Genomic DNA, 12,279 nt, shown 5'->3' with positions numbered 1-12,279 from the left:
AATACATAAAACAAGGGCCCTTTGAAATTCAACCAACCTAATAATAAATCACATTAAGGATGCAGGAATTAAGAAACCAAGCTAAACGCTCTGTCTGTGAGCATCGCATTCAGAGAACTGAAGCTAAACTTACATGGAAATCACCGTTACAAGACAGAATGTAAATACTGTATACAAAATATAACTATCAGATAGTGCTACACTGGGGTACGGGAAATGGAAGTGTAAATGTATTATTTTCCTCATCCCCCTGGAAGAATTCATGAGTCACTGTCTAAAATGAAAACCTGTAGTGAGGGCCAGGCACAGTGGCTCATGCCTGTAATCCCAGCACTTTGGGAGGCTGAGGTAAGCAGATCACCTGAGCTCAGGAGTTTGAAACCAGCCTGGCCAACATGGTGAAATCCTGTCTCTACTAAAAGTATTTTAAAAAATTAGCTGGGCATGGTGGCAGACACCTGTAATCCCAGCTACTCAGGAGGCTGAGGCAAGAGGATTGCTTGAACCCGGGAGGCAGAGGTTGCAGTGAGCCGAGATCGGGCCACTGCACTCCAGCCTGAGCGACAGACTCCATTTCAAAAAAAAAAAATTACCTGAAGTTCAATATTTTGTTCATTTTCCCTTTGGCTAACTACAAGTAAAATAATTTAAATTGTACTTTTTTGATAAATAACATTTATTATGATCTACTTCCATAACTTTTTTTTTTTTCCAAGATGGAGTCTTGCTCTGTCACCCAGGCTAGAGTGCAGTGGCACGATCTCGGCTCACTACAAACTCCACCTCCCAGGTTCAAGTGATTCTCCTGCCTCAGCCTACTGAGTAGTTGGAATTACAGGCACGCCCACCACACCCAGCTAATTTTTGTTTTAGTAGAGAAGGGGTTTCACCATGTTGGCCAAGCTGGTCCTGAACTCCTGACCTCAAGTGATCCATCCACCTCGGCCTCCCAAAGTGCTGGGATTACAGTCGTAAGCCACTGCACCCAGCCTGAAGCACATTTTTAAAGAATGATTCTGGCTGCTATATGAGTATATAAGGTGAGTATGTTCCCAAGGGGAGATGCTTGGAATGTCTAAGTAAGAGAAAACCATGATTCTGATCAATATGGTAGCAGTAGAAGTGGAAAGAGGGATTAATTCTGGGTATGTATTGAAGATGGAACTGGCAGGATTTCAAAACAGACAAGGCGTGGAATGCGAAATATAGAAAGGAACAATGAATGGCTCCATGCTGAAAACAGAGCTACCAGTGAACCAGAGTGGGAAGAGCAGGTTGAGGACAAAGGGGGCATATGGAGTCTGCATTTGGACGTGCCTTTTGGACAGACCCTCTTCTCACTCCATGCTTGCCACGGGCAAGCTCATCCATGCCCAATACTTAGGTTACTATCTAAATGTTTCTAGCTCCCAAATTGCCAATCCAGCCCTCCCCTGTGAACTCTAGATGTGGATGTCCAACTATCCTTCTTTTTTTTTTTTTTTGAGATGGAGTCTCACTCTATCGTCCAGGCTGGAGTGCAGTGGCGTGATCTTGGCTCACTGCAACCTCTGCCTCCTGGGTTCAAGCAATTTTCCCACCTCAACCTCCCAAGTAGCTGGGATTACTGGTGCGTGCTTAGTAGAGATGTGGTTTCACCATGTTGCCCAGGCTGGTTTTGAACTCCTGGCCTCAAGTGATCCACCTGCCTCAGCCTCTCAAAGTGCTAGGATTACAGGCATGAGCTACAGCACCTGCCATGCACCCCCCAACTACCATTTTGTCATCACGACATCACTATCCCAAAGGGATGTATGAAACTAAACTTGCAGTGTCCACATGTCCTCCTTCCCCACCCACTCTGAAAAAGGGTTCTGGGCCTCTTCCAGTATTGCCTATATCAATGAATGGCACTACCATTCTGGTTGCACAAGCCAGATATATGGGAGTTGCCTGGACACCTTCCTCTCTCTGGTCCATCAGATTCAGTTGATAATCAAGGCCTGATTTTTTTACCCCTTACATTTCTCCCAAATCCATCCCATTGTTACATCTCTCCACCAGCCCCATTCCTCAGGACTCAGTGTCCTCTTTCCTGCTTTGTTTTTCTCCATATGCCATAGGATTTCTCTGTCTGCTTACTGATCGTATCTCTCCACCTGAGTGGAGTATGAGTTCTGTGACGGCAGAGACAGAACAGTGCCTGAGGCTGGGAGTGGTGGCCCATGCCTGTAGTCCCAGCACTTTGGGAGGCCGAGATGGGCAGATCACTTGAGCCCATGAGTTCAAGAACAGCCTGGGAAACGTGGCAAAACCCTGTCTCTACAAAAAAAAAATAATAATAAAAATTAGCCGGGTGTGGTGGCAGCACGCCTGTAGTCCCAGCTACTCAGGAGGCTGAGGTGGGAGGATCACCTAAATCTGAGAAGTTGAGACCTCAGTGAGCTGTAATTGTGCCACTGCACTCCAGCCTGGGTTACAAAGAAAGACTCTGTCTTTAAAAAAAAAAAAAAAATGCTGGGCACGGTGGCTCACAACTGTAATCCCAGCACTTTGGGAGGCCAAGGTGGGTGGGTCATCTGAGGTCAGGTGTTCAAGACCAGCCTGGTCAACATGGCGAAACACTGTCTCTACTAAAATTACAAAAATTAGCCAGGCATGGTGGCAGGTGCCTGTAATCCCAGCTACTCGGGAGGCTGAGGCAGGAGAATCACTTGAACCCAGGAGGCAGAGGTTGCAGTGAGCCAAGATCACGCCACCGCACTCCAGCCTGGGCAACAGAGTGAGACTCTGCCTCAAAAAACAAAAAATAAAAAATAGAACAGTGCCTGGCACATAGTGACCACTGCATAAGTACATGTTGATTAAATGCATGATACATGAGTCCTCACTGTCACCACCCTAGTGCTCAGGAGACAATCGCAATTAAGAGCAGAAGCTCTGGGCCGGGCGCGGTGGCTCAAGCCTGTAATCCCAGCACTTTGGGAGGCCGAGGCGGGCGGATCACGAGGTCAGGAGATCGAGACCATCCTGGCTAACACGGTGAAACCCCGTCTCTACTAAAAATACAAAAAATTAGCCAGGCGTGGTGGCAGGCGCCTGTAATCCCAGCTACTCGGGAGGCTGAGGCAGGAGAATGGCGTGAACCCGGGAGGCGGAGCTTGCAGTGAGCCGAGATCGCACCACTGCACTCCAGCCTGGGGGACAGAGAAAGACTGCGTCTCAAAAAAAAAGAGCAGAAGCTCTGAAATCAGAGCGTCTGGGTTCCACCACTTATCAGTTCTATGATCTCCAGCAACTTATGTAACTTTTCTGCACCTTGGTTTCCTCATCTGTAAAATGAAAATAATGGAAGTCCTTACTTCATAAGGTCGTAAGGATTAGGGAGTTACTACATGCAAAATACTCAGAATAGCACTTGGTATAAAGTAAGTACTCAATAAATATTAGGTGTTATTTTTTGCCTCCTAGCTGGTCCTCCTGCATCTATTCTGCCCCTCTTGATCTTTTCCATAATGCAGACTGAGTAAAATTTTCCAAAAGGCAAATCTATGTCACATGCACAAGCGCACACACACACACACATTCACATCACTAGAAAAACCATTCCTTGGTTTTTGTGTCCCCCAAGGCCTTGCCTACTTCTCCAGCCTTGCCTGGTACCTCTCTCCTCCTTGCTCTTGAGCTTCAGCCATGCCTGCTGTCTCTCAGTTACAAACTCATCATGCTCCCTTCTGCCATAGGACCTTTGCCCATGATGGACCCTCTATCTGGAAAGTCCTTTTCCTTCTCAACTCCACTCTCACCTGCTCCCTTTGCATGGATAACTTACGCTCATCTTTCAGATCTCAGCTCAAGCGTACCCTCCTCAGTGATCTTCCCACACCAACGCTAAGTCAAGTTTCTTTGTTAAAAATTCCTACAAATGTGATCCTTCAGAAGTTATCTCAATTTGTAATTATCCACTTGTTTGTGTGACCATGTGGCTGTCTGCTGACTTTTCCTCCAAACTGTAAGCCCCATAAAATCAGAAAGCATGTCTGTTTCTACTCTTTTTGCTACAGCATCTACTGTGTCTGGCATGTACAAGGTACTTTATTCTTTTTGGTTTTTTTGTTTTGTTTTGTTTTGTTTTGTTTTTTTGAGATGGAGTCTCGCTCTGTCGCCCAGGCTGGAGTGCAGTGGGGCGATCTTGGCTCACTGCAGCCTCCGCCTCCTGAGTTCAAATGATTCGCCCACCTCAGCCTCCCGAGTAGCTGGAATTACAGGCCTGCGCCACCACACCCAGCTAATTTTGGGGGGTTTTTTGTTTTGTTTTGTTTTTTAGTAGAGATGGCATTTCTCCATGTTGGCCAGGCTGGTCTCAAACTCCTGCCCTCATGATTTGCTGGCCTCCGCCTCCCAAAGTGCTGGGATTACAGGCGTGAGCCACCACGCCCGGCCTCAAGGTACTTTATTCTTATTGAATGAATAAATGAGTCTGCAGCAGAAACGACACAGCCACTATTCAGGGCCTCTGGAGGACATTCTTAGTCCTCCATAATTATTGGGGCCAAAACCAGACAAGAATCTCTGCCCTTTGGGCAGTCCACACAGAGTTAATAAAAGATGAGGTCTGAGTCACAAGTCTCCTGGTCACTAGCAGTGAGTCCTTAGCTGAGTCACATCACCTCTCTGAACCTTGACATCTTCATGTGTAAAAAGTGGGTCATGATTCTTATCTCACTGCAGTTGTCAAGAGGACCAAAAACACTTTGGATGTGAAAGTGCTCATTAAAACTTTTGCCAGGCTGGGCATGGTGGCTCACATCTGTAATCCCAGCACTTTGGGAGGCCGAGGCAGGCGGATCACAAGGTCAGGAGTTTGAGACCAGCCTGGCCAATAATGGTAAAACCCCATCTCTACTAAAAATACAAAAGAATCAGCCGGGTATGGTGGCGGGTGCCTGTAATCCCAGCTACTTGGGAGGCTGAGGCAGGAGAATTGCTTGAATCCAGGAGGCATAGATTGCAGTGAGCCAACATTACACCACTGCACTCCAGCCTGAGAGATAGAGCAAGAATCTGTCTCAAAAAAAAACTTTTGTCAGGTGCAGTGGCTCACACCTGTAATCCCAGCACTTTGGGAGGCTGAAGCAGGAGGATCGTTTGAGCCAGGGAGTTTGAGGCTGCGGTGAGCTAGGATCATGCCACTACACTCCAGCCTGGGTGACAGAGTGAGACCTTGTCTCTAAAAAAAAAGAAAAGAAAGAAATCCACTTTTGTGTGCCTGTGTGTGTGTGTGTGTGTGTGTGTGTGTGTGTGTGTATACTCTCACTATGTTTTTCAGGCTGGTCTGGAACTCCTGGGCTCAAACAATCCTCCCTCCTCAGCCTCCCAAAGTGCTGGGAGCTCACAAGTGTGAGCCACCATGCCGAGCCAAAAACAACACTTATAACACTGGACAAAGAAAGTATTGTGTAGTTTTTCAAAGGGGACTTTACCAGGAATCTAAATGTAAAATAAAACCAAATTTACAGAAAATACAAAAGTTGACAGAGATAGTTTCAGGTTTCCTTTTTTTTTTTTTTTTTTGTTTGAGATGGAGTCTGGCTCTGTCGCCCACGCTGGAGTGCAGTGGCGCAATCTCGGCTCACTGCAAGCTCCGCCTCCTGGGTTCACGCCATTCTCCTGCCTCAGCCTCTCCGAGTAGCTGGGACCACAGGCGCCCGCCACCACGCCCAGCTAATTTTTTGTATTTTTTTAGTAGAGATGGGGTTTCACCGTGGTCTCGTTCTCCTGACCTCATGATCCGCCCGCCTCGGCCTCCCAAAGTGCTGGGATTACAAGCATGAGCCACCGCACCCAGCCAGGTTTCTTACCCTATGTGACAAAATGAGCTAGGCTCTCACGTTAAAGAATGATAGATCTGAGGCCAGTCGCGGTAGCTCACACCTATAATCCCAGCACTTCAGAAGGCCAAGGTAGGAAGATCACTTGAGCCCAGGAATTCAAGACCAGCCTGGCCAACATAAAGAGACATCATCTCTACAGAAAACTTTTGAAAATTAGCCAGGCATGTTGACCCTGCACCTGTACTCCTAGCCATTCAGGAGGCTGAGGTAGGAGGATTGCTTGAACTGAGGAAGTCGAGGCTGCAGTGAGCCATAATCACACCCCTACTCCAGCCTGGGCAACAGAGCAAGACCCTGTCTCAAAAATAAAAAACAATGACAGGTCTGCTACAGATGGGTTTGACAGGCGCAACTTATGGGGCACCCACCACTTCAGTCCCAAGAGGGTTAGACACTGGGCCAGGCCAGCACTGGACCCCAGACAGAGGAAAGGCCTTCTCAGCTCCACTGTGAGGCCCCACAGAGACCTGCTTCTGGCCCTTCTCTCTCCTGATATGCTCAGGGAGGCACCTGGTTCACAGCTCCTGGGTAAGGGAGGCATGCCCTTCTCTTGCCCCAGCAGTCCCGAGGGAGGCCACAGGCTGAGCCCACTGACCCTCCAGTGGCTGCTTTTTCTCCTTTGGGATCTCTCTGGCTCCAGGCTCTGAAGCCAAAGCTCTGCCTGCTGTTACAGTCCTCTGACCTCCTCTGAAGTTCAGCTTTCTCCCCAGAGCCCTTAAACCCCCTAGCAACAGGCTTCTAATTAGCATCACACACATACTCACTTCCTGCCAGCTGTCCTACAGTCTTGGTAGGGTGGAAGGGCTGGTTTCATCCAAGTACTGCGGGCAGTGAGGGGAGCAAAGCCCATCTTCTCTCAAGGAAGCAGAAGTGTTCCTGGGGACAGAGATGGGGCTGGCCCAAACAGCCTGCAGCTGTTCCCTCACCCCTCCTAAGAAAGTCTCTGTCTTGTCTCTGATACAGAGATAATATTGCCCTCTCTCCCCAGTTTCCAACTCCTTTTATTTATTTATTTATTATTTATGTATTTATTTATTTTGAGACGGAGTCTCGCTCTGTCGCCCAGGCTGGAGTGCAGTGGTGCGGTCTTGGCTCACTGCAACCTCCAACTCCCAGGTTCAAGCGATTCTCCTGTCTTGGCCTCCTGAGTAGCTAGGACTACAGGTGTGCACCACCATGCCCAGCTAATTTTTTGTATTTTTAGTAGAGACAGGGTTTCAACATCTTGGCCAGACTGATCTTGAACTCCTGACAATCTGCCTGCAATCTGCCTGCCTCAGCCTCCCAAAGTGCTGGGATTACAGGCGTGAGCAACCACATCTGACCCCTTCTCCCTTTGGAAGGAAAGATGGGAATGCTGAGTGGGGTGAGAGGGAGCAGGCACAGTATTGAGGACTGGAAAATGAGAGAGGAGGCAGGAAGAGCAGCTCTATCTTGAGTTGCCTCCAGGATTTTCCAGGAGATCCCCTATCCCCTGGGCTTCGAGGATCCACCTCCTTCACCACCACAAGGCCTTGGCACCATCATCCTTGCTCTGTCTTCTAGAAGGCTCTTTGCCTTTTTCCTCCTCACCCCCTCCAGGCCTGCCCCTCTCCTGCCTTCTGTTCCATTCCAGCTCATGCCTCCTCTAGGAAGCCTTCCTAGGTAGCACCTACTCTGCATTGCTGGTGACCCTGCTGTTCCCTAAAGCAGTAGTCCGTCTTCACAAGGTTTGTTTCTGTGCTCCCTAAAGGAATTGTTCTTTTCCTGAGCCCTAAAGGAATTTCTTAAACTATGTACTGGCTTGCACATTTTTCAGGTTGACAGCTAAGATTTTTCATCATGCTTAAATCATTGCCAAGTGTGCAGTTTCTGAAGTGTTTTACATATTGTAACGTTTTAAAATAAAACTGCTAAGATTCTGCTCTAAATATGTGTTCAATTAAATCTAAATATTGCAATGACTTGATACCCTCCACCATCCATTTATTTATTTAATTATTCACTTATTTTTTGAGACACAGTCTCACTCTTTTGCCAAGGCTGGAGTGCAGTGGCGCGATCTCGGCTCGCTACAACCTCTGCCTTCCAGGTTCAAGTGATTCTCTTGTCTCAGCCTCCTGAGTAGCTGGAATTACAGGCATGTGCCATCACACCCAGCTAATATTTATATTTTTTAGCAGAGACGGGGTTTCAACATGCTGGCCAGTCTGGTCTCGGACTCCTGACCTCAGGTGATCTGCCCACCTCAACTTCCCAAAGTGCTGGAATTACAGGCGTGAGCCACTGCACCTGGCCTCCATCATCCATTTAAAATATATATGTATGACAGAACAACCAGACAGGAGATCAATAAGGAAACAGAGAACCTAAACAACATTATAGACCAATTGTCCCTAAGAGTATATATAGAATACTCCACCTGATGGCCGGGCGTGGTGGTTCATACCTGTAATCCCAGCACTCTGGGAGGCCGAGGCAGGCGGATCACGAGGTCAGGAGATTAAAGACCATCCTGGCTAACACGGTGAAACCCCATCTCTACTAAGAAAAATACAAAAAAACTAGTCGGGCATGGTGGCGGGTGCTACTCAGGAGGCTGAGGCAAGAGAATGGCGTGAACCCGGGAGGCGCAGGTTGCAGTATCGCACCACTGCACTCCAAGCCTGGGCGACAGAGCGAGTCTCCATCTCAAAAAAGAAAAAAGAAAAAAAGAAAAAAAAAAGAATACTCCACCTGATAGCATCCGAATACACATTCTTCCTAAACACACACTTAATATTTTCCAGGAGAGAGCACATGTTAGGTCACACAGTAAACCTTAACGAATTTAAGAAGACTGAAATTATGCCAAGTATTTTTTATGATCACAATGAAATCAAACTAGAAATCAATAAGAGTAGGAAAACTGGAAAACTCACAAATATGTGGAAATTGCACAACACACTCTTGAACAACCAGTGGGTCAAAGAAGAAACCACAAGGGAAATTATAAAGTATCTTGAGAAAGCCCGGGCACGGTGGCTCATGCCTGTAATCCCAGCACTTTGGGAGGCCGAGGCAGGTGGATCACGAGGTCAGGAGATCGAGACCATCCTGGCTAACACGGTGAAACCCCGTCTCTACTAAAAAAAAATACAAAAAAATTAGCCACACGGTGAAACCTCGTCTCTACTAAAAAAAATACAAAAAAATTAGCCAGGCGTGGTGGCGGGGGCCTGTAGTCCCAGCTGCTCAGGAGGCTGAGGCAGGAGAATGGTGTGAACCTGGGAGGCGGAGCTCACAGTGAGCCAAGATTGCACCACTGCACTCCAGCCTGGGAGACAGAGCAAGACTCCATCTCAAAAAAAAAAAGAGAAAATAAAAACAAAAACACAACATACCAACACTTATGAGATGCAGCAAAAGTAGTATAAAGAGGGAAGTTTATAGTGGTAAATGCTAAATTTAAAGAAAAAAAAGATGGCTGGACACGGTGGCTCACACCTGTAATCCCAGCAGTCTGGGAGGCTGAGTGGGCGGATCACCTGAGGTCAGGAGACCAGACTGGCAACATGGTAAAACCTTGTCTCTACTAAAAATACAAAAACTTAGCTGGGCCTTGTGGCACGTGCCTGTAGTCCCAGCTACTCGGGAGGCTGAGGCACAAGAATTGCTTGAACCTGGGAGGCGGAGGTTGCAGTGAGCTGAGATCGTGCCACTGTTGTCCAATCTAGGCAACAGAGCAAGACTCCATCTCAAAAAACAAAAAAAAAAAAAAAGAAAAAGAAAAAGAAGAAAGATCTCAAACTGACAACCTAACTTTACACTTTGAGGAACTAGAAAAAGAAGAATAAACTAATCTCAAAGTTAGCAGAAGAAAGGAAATAATAAAGTTTAGAGCAGAAATAAGTAAAAGAGAATAGCCGGGCCCGGTGGCTCACACCTGTAATCCCAACACTTTGGGAGGCCAAGACAGATAGATCACTTGAGGTCAGGAGTTCCAGACCAGCCTGGCCAACATGGTAAAACCCTATCCCTACTAAAAATACAAAAATTAGCTGGGCATGGTGGCATACACCTGGAGTCCCAGCTACTCGGGAGGCTGAGGCAGGAGAATCACCTGAACAAGGGAGGTCGAGATTGCAGTGAGCCAAGATTGTGCCACTGCACTCCAGCCTGGGTGACAGAGCAAGATCTGTCTCAAAAAAAAAAAAAGAAAGAAAGAAAGAAAAGAAAAGAAACAAAAGGTAACATTGTATTCACTGTGGGGAGGAAGAAACAGTTGTTGTTCAAAGGGTATAGGGTTACAGTCGTGCAAGATGAAAAAGTTCTAGAGATCTGTTGTACAATGTATATACAGTTAACAATACTGTAATGCACACTAAAAAAAGAGAGTAAATTTATGTCTTTTTTACCAGTTGACAGATAGTCATAGATGATAGATAGATAGATAGATAGATAGATAGATAGATAGATAGATAACAGATAGGTAGATAGGTAGGTAGATAAATAGATGATAGATTGATAGATACATAGATGGATGGATCGATAGATAGATAGATAGATAGATAGATAGATAGATAGATGATAGATAGATAGATAGATAGATAGATAGATAGATAGATAGATAGATAGAACGAACCACCCCCCCCCCCAACAAAACATGTAAACTCATTCTTTATCATTCAGTCAAGGTAGCATAGTAGGCCGGGCACGGTAGCTCACGCCTGTAATCCCAGCACTTTGGGAGGCTGAGGCAGGTAGATCTCTTGAGGCCAGGAGTTTGAGACCAGCCTGGCTAACATAGTGAAACCCCTTCTCTACTAAAAATACAAAAATTAGCTGAGTGTGGTGGTGCCAGCCTGTAATCCCAGCTACTGGGGGTGGGAAAGAAGGAACAGTACAACACCTTGAGTGCCACCCTGTTCCAGGGCAGACCAATTTTAGAAGGCTGAGGATCTGTAAGTGGATGCCAGTAAAACTATTGTGCCTGTGCATCTTTTGGAAAGTCTTAAGCTGTTCCCATTTAAAAACTGCTGATGCCCAGTTCTGCAGGGTGGGTTTCCTACTGGGATCTCCCTCAGTGCAAGAGCAGGGTAGAAACCAAGGAACTGGCAATGTCCCCTCCAGCAGCTGCAAGTCATGGCTTCCATTCCACCTGGCCTCCCACACTCCTTCTTCCTTGCACCTCTACTTCTCCATCCCACAACTTCTCTCTGTATCGGGATAGTCTACTAATGAGAATTCAGAGCCTCAGTGCCACTCATGGCTCAAGACTAAGGGTCATGGGGGTTCCCTCTCTTGGCTTTGGAGCCCCCCTCCCTCTGTTTCTGTATAGGGCAGCTTCTTCCTTCTCCCTTCCTTCTTGCCCCTCTTGCCTATTAAACTCTCCACCCCTTAAAACCACTCCACGTGTGTCCATGTCGTTTTATCTAAACCGGCATGAGGACCAAGAACCCTGGTGTTCCTCTACTCATCGGAGCCTTATCGTTTTAGTGCGTTGGCCAGGAAAGGAAATTCATTCATCAGACTGAGTCAAGGAAACTTACTTTAAGCTATTTATGGTGTTTAATAATTGAGTAAGGTGTACTCCTATGAACAAAATTTGGAGCATGTTCATTTCTCTGCCTGGTTCCTCTAGAATTTGGAAACTATCTGAATCAAGCTTGACATGCAGAGCCAATAAAAGCCCCTTCGGGAGAACTGGCCTCATACCTTGTCTACACAGTCTCTGGACAGGGTTCCTAACCTGTGGTCAGTAAAGAATGTCATTTTTTAACAGGTCTGGGAGCTCCGAGTTGATCTCGGGACCTCAAGAGGAGAGGATCACCCAACTAACAGGTATTTGCATCCTCAAATACAAACTTTAGGCTTTAATAGTCTTATCTGAAATTCCTTGTGAAACAGAGTTTCATCAAAGCCAATCAAAAGGCCTGTGTAGAAATAACCATTCTTGTTGCACTTTATGCAAATAATCAGGGCAAGTATAAGACTACAGTTTATTCATAATTTGTTTTTACCAAAAATGAGGACTAGAGAGAAAAATTGTGCTCCAAAGCTTATCATACATTTGTCATTAAGTCCTAGTCTCATTGTTTTCAAGCTTTTTGCCTACATTTTAAACTAACCCTGCTTATTCCTGTGAATCAAGCAGCGATCTCCTGCAGCTTGGAAGAAAAGATAAGGGATGGGTAATATAAAATCTGAATCAATCTATTAGTTCTGGGCAATTATTCTGCTCTACCAGGTAATAAAATTGAGTAGGGTGCCCATAACCCAGAGGTTTCTTCGTTTAGGAAAATAAAACCAAGGAACTTCATAGACCCCCAAAGGGGAATTCTATACCTTGACAGGTAAAAGTTTAGATGGAAATTATCTACCACATCACACTTACGGAAATCGCTATACTCACTCTATTATTTCAATAGCATTATATATGGTGGCA

The sequence above is a fragment of the Hylobates moloch genome, unplaced genomic scaffold (assembly GCF_009828535.3).
Source record: "Hylobates moloch isolate HMO894 unplaced genomic scaffold, HMol_V3 SCAFFOLD_5, whole genome shotgun sequence".
Lineage (NCBI taxonomy): Eukaryota > Metazoa > Chordata > Mammalia > Primates > Hylobatidae > Hylobates > Hylobates moloch.
The sequence above is the reverse complement of the archived record's forward strand: the minus strand, read 5'-3'. Positions refer to the sequence as shown.